Raw genomic sequence first — 4,291 nt, 5'->3', positions numbered from 1 at the left:
ATCCTCCCACTTGGGGGCTTAGCTGCGACCCTGTACTCGCCTAAGTAACTAAACCTATTCCGGGTGGAGAGAAATCCTCCCACTCGGGGCTGAGCTGCGACCTCGGGTCTCCTATGTTACAAAACTACTCTAAGTGGAGAGCAATCCTCCCACTCGGGGGCTTAGTTGCGACCCCGTACTCGCCTAAGTTACAAAACTACTCTGAGTGGGGAGTAATCCTCCCACTCGGGGGCTTAGCTGCGACCCGTACTCGCCTAAGTAACAAAAATATTCCGAGTGGGGACAAAGCCTCCCACTCGGGGTCTTAGCTACGACCCCATACTCGCCTAAGTTACAAAACTATTCTGAGTAGAGAGCAACCCTCTCACTCGGGGGCTTAGCCGTGACCCCGTACTTGCCTAGGTTACAAAACTACTGCGCGTGGGGAGCAATCCTCCCACTCGGGCGCTTAGCTACGACCCCCGGACTCTCCTAAGTTACAAAACTTCTCCAAGTGGAGAGAAATCTTCTCACTCGGGGGCTTAGCTGCGACCCCGTACTAGCCTAACTTACAAAACTACTCCGAGTGGAGAGCAATACTCCCACTCGGGGGGCTTACCTGCGACCTCGTACTCGCCTAAGTTATAAAACTACTCCAAATGGAGATCAATCCTCCCACTCGGGGGCTTAGATGCGACCCCATACTCGCCCAAGTTACAATACTACTCCGAGTGGAGAGAAATCCTCCCACTCGGGGGCTTAGCCGCGAACCCAATTCACCAAATTTCAAAGGGCTTAGTCGCAAACCGGATTCGCCTAAGTTACAAAAGCTATTCCGAGTGGAGAGCAATCCTCCCACTCGGAGGATTAGCTGCGACCCCAGGTCGCCTAAGTTACAAAACTACTCTAAGTGGCGAGCAATCCTCCCACTCGGGGGCTTAGCTGCGACCCCGTACTCGCCTAAGTTACAAAACTACTCTGAGTGGGGAGCAATCCTCCCACTCGGGGGCTTAGCTACGACCCCGTACTCGACTAAGTAACAAGACTACTCCAAATGGGTACCAATCCTCCCACTCAGAGTTTTAGCTGCGACCCCGTACTCGCCTAAGTTACAAAACTACTCGGAGTGGAGAGCAATCCTCCCACTCGGGTGCTTAGCTGTGACCCTGTACTCGCCTAAGTTACAAAACTTCTTCAAGTGGAGAGAAATCCTCTCACTCGTGGGCTTAGTTGAGACCCCGTACTAGCCTAACTTACAAAACTACACTGAGTGGAGAGCAATCCTCCCACTTGGGGGCTTAGCTGAGACCTCGTGCTCGCCTAAGTTACAAAACTACTCTGAGTGGAGAGCAATCCTCCCACACGGGGGCTTAGCTGCGACCCCGTACTCGCCTAAGTAACAAAACTACTCTGGGTGGATATCAATCCTCCTACTCGGAGGCTTAGCTGCGACCCTGCACTCGCCTAAGTTACAAAACTACTCCGAGTGGATAGCAATCCTCCTACTGGGGGGCTTAGCTGCGACCCCGTGCTCGCCTAAGTTGCAATACTACTCCGAGTGGAGAGCAATACTCCCACTCGGGGGCTTACCCCCGACCCCGTACTCGCGTAAGTTATAAAACTACTCCGTGTGGAGAGCAATCCTCCCACTCGGGGGCTTAGCTGCGACCCCGTACTCGCCTAAGTTACAAAACTACTCCGAGTGGAGAGAAATCCGCCGACTCAGGGGCTTAGCCGCGAACCCGATTCGCCTAAGTTTCAAAGGGCTTAGTTGCAAACCCGATTCGCCTAAGTTACAAAAGCTATTCCGAGTGGAGAGCAATCCTCCCGCTCGAGCGTCCGGCCTATTAGCCATGGGCCGGACTGATGGGCTATGAAGAACACAAAGACCGAAGATTGCAGCCGTGTCCTAGTGGGACTCTCCTTGGCATGGAAGGCAAACTTGGTGACCAAATATTTAGATTCCTTTCTTTGTAACCGACCTTGTGTAACCCTAGATCCTCCCGTGTCTATATAAACCGGAGGACTTTGTCCGGAGGGGGGAGAGATATATTCATTACCATAGCCATACAAGTTGGGCCTCTAGGGTTTAGCCATTACGATCTCGTGGTAGATCAACTCTTGTAAGACTCATATTCATCAATATCAATCAAGCATAATGTAGGGTATTACCTCCATAGAGAGGGCCCGAACCTGGGTAAACATCATGTCCCTTGTTTCCTGTTACCATCAACCTTAGACACGCAGTTCGGGACCCCCTACCCGAGATCTGCCAGTTTTGACACCGACATTGGTGCTTTCATTGAGAGTTCTACTATGCCGTCCCCAAAAGGTTTGATGGCCCCTTCAATGTCAACAACAATGATGTCCAAGGTGAGACCTTCCTCCCTGGACAGATCTTCGTGTTCGGCGGCTTCACATTGCGGGCCAACTCGCTTGGCCATCTGGAGAAGATCGATAGCTATGCCCCTGGCCACCAGGTCAGATATGGAAGTTTGAACTACGTTGCGGACATCCGCGAAGACTTGATCTTCGCTGGATTCTAGACCGTGGAAACTGCTCCTGGTCACCCCGATGGACATGACCTAAATATGTCATCAGATCACATCCAGGAGATAGCTCCTCTAACCGCTCTGGCTTTAGATCCGGAGCATACTGTGCCATCCAAGGACCGGAGGCTCAACCCCACCACGGAGGCCACAGATTCCCCGGCGTTGGAGCTGCACATGTACTTAACCTCACACGATATCTACGGCTCTGGAACTTCGGACTCGTTTCCAGCAGTAAGTTCCGAACCGTTTGAGTTTGCGGGCGCCGAACTTGATCGTTTATCGATCTTCAAATTCATCGCCGCAGACATCTTCCAGCACTCACCCTTGGGCGATGTGCTAAGCTCATTAAAAAACATGTCCTTGGCGGGGGACTCACAACCGAACTATGTTCGGTTCGAACTAGGGGCTGATGATGGAGAATCTTGCTTCCCACCCGCAACCCACTTCATAGCCACAGTCGAGGATTTAACCGACACGCTCGATTACGACTTCGAAGACATCGATGCTACTAACGACGATGCTGATGAGGAGCAAAATCAAAGTCCGCCATTCACTGGACGCTGGACGCCCACCTCTTCGTACGTTGTGTACATGGTGGACACATCCAAAACAACCAACGACGATGACAAAGAATATCCAGTCGAGAATAAACCTCCTGAGACACAGCAAAAACGTCGGCGTCCTCGGCGCCGCTCTAAGTCACGTCGTTCAAAGGATAGTAACACTGGCACCGGGGAAAATAGTACTCCGGACGAACCCAAAGATAATAAAGACCCCGGTGAGGTAACCTCCAAACAGGAGGAATGGGAAAATGGGCAAGTTAGCCCTAATGAACAGGCCATACATGACGATTGGGATGACAATAATTATCCCCCGCTCTCCAAAGATGAGGTAAGCCTGGACGACGAGGATTTCATCGTGCCCGAGGAGCCTCTCGAGCAGGAGCGCTTCAAGCGCAGGCTAATAGCCACTTCAAGGAGCCTAAAAAAGAAACAGCAGCAGCTTCAAGCTGACCAAGATCTGCTCAACGACAGATTGACTAATGTCGTGACTAAAGAATGCGGCCACAAGCTCCCAGCCAGGAGTTACCCAAAGCGCAAACTGCTACCCTAGTTTGATGAGGAGGCTCTAAAGCTCATACCTCACTCGCGCAATGTGGCCGACCGACCATAGTGCGGTCGGGACAATGCGGCAGGTCGACCACAACTTGGCCAGGATAAAGCGGCAATTGAAGCCGAACAGCGATCCGCCCCACCACCACGTAAAAACAGAAACAACACAGCTCGGGGTGATACATATGGCCTTCGGCGGGACCTGGACAGTAAAGCAGGATATACCAGATTGATCTACAGATCACAAGGATGTACCGCGACACGCGATGATGGCTATCTATTCGGATGCGACAAACCTAGTCACGCCCAGGCCGAAAACTACAAGCGGACTTCATTGGAGCTACGTCGCGATGCGTTCCGATATAGAGGTGCCGCACTCACTCTTTGCTTCACTGATGGAGTAATGGGTCACGAGTTCCTAGAAGGGTTTAAACCCGTAAATATTGAATCATATGACAGAACAACAGATCCCACGGTGTGGATTGAGGATTTCCTTCTCCATATCCACATGGCCTGCGGAGACGACCTTCATGCCATCAAATTCCTCCCGTTAAAACTCAAAGGACCAGCTCATCACTGGTTAAACAGTCTGCCTGAAAACTCAATTGGCAGCTGGGAGGAGTTGGAAGATGCATTCCGCAATAACTT

This window comes from Triticum dicoccoides, chromosome 5A, assembly GCF_002162155.2.
Source record: "Triticum dicoccoides isolate Atlit2015 ecotype Zavitan chromosome 5A, WEW_v2.0, whole genome shotgun sequence".
NCBI lineage: Eukaryota > Viridiplantae > Streptophyta > Magnoliopsida > Poales > Poaceae > Triticum > Triticum dicoccoides.
Note: the sequence above shows the minus strand (reverse complement) of the source record.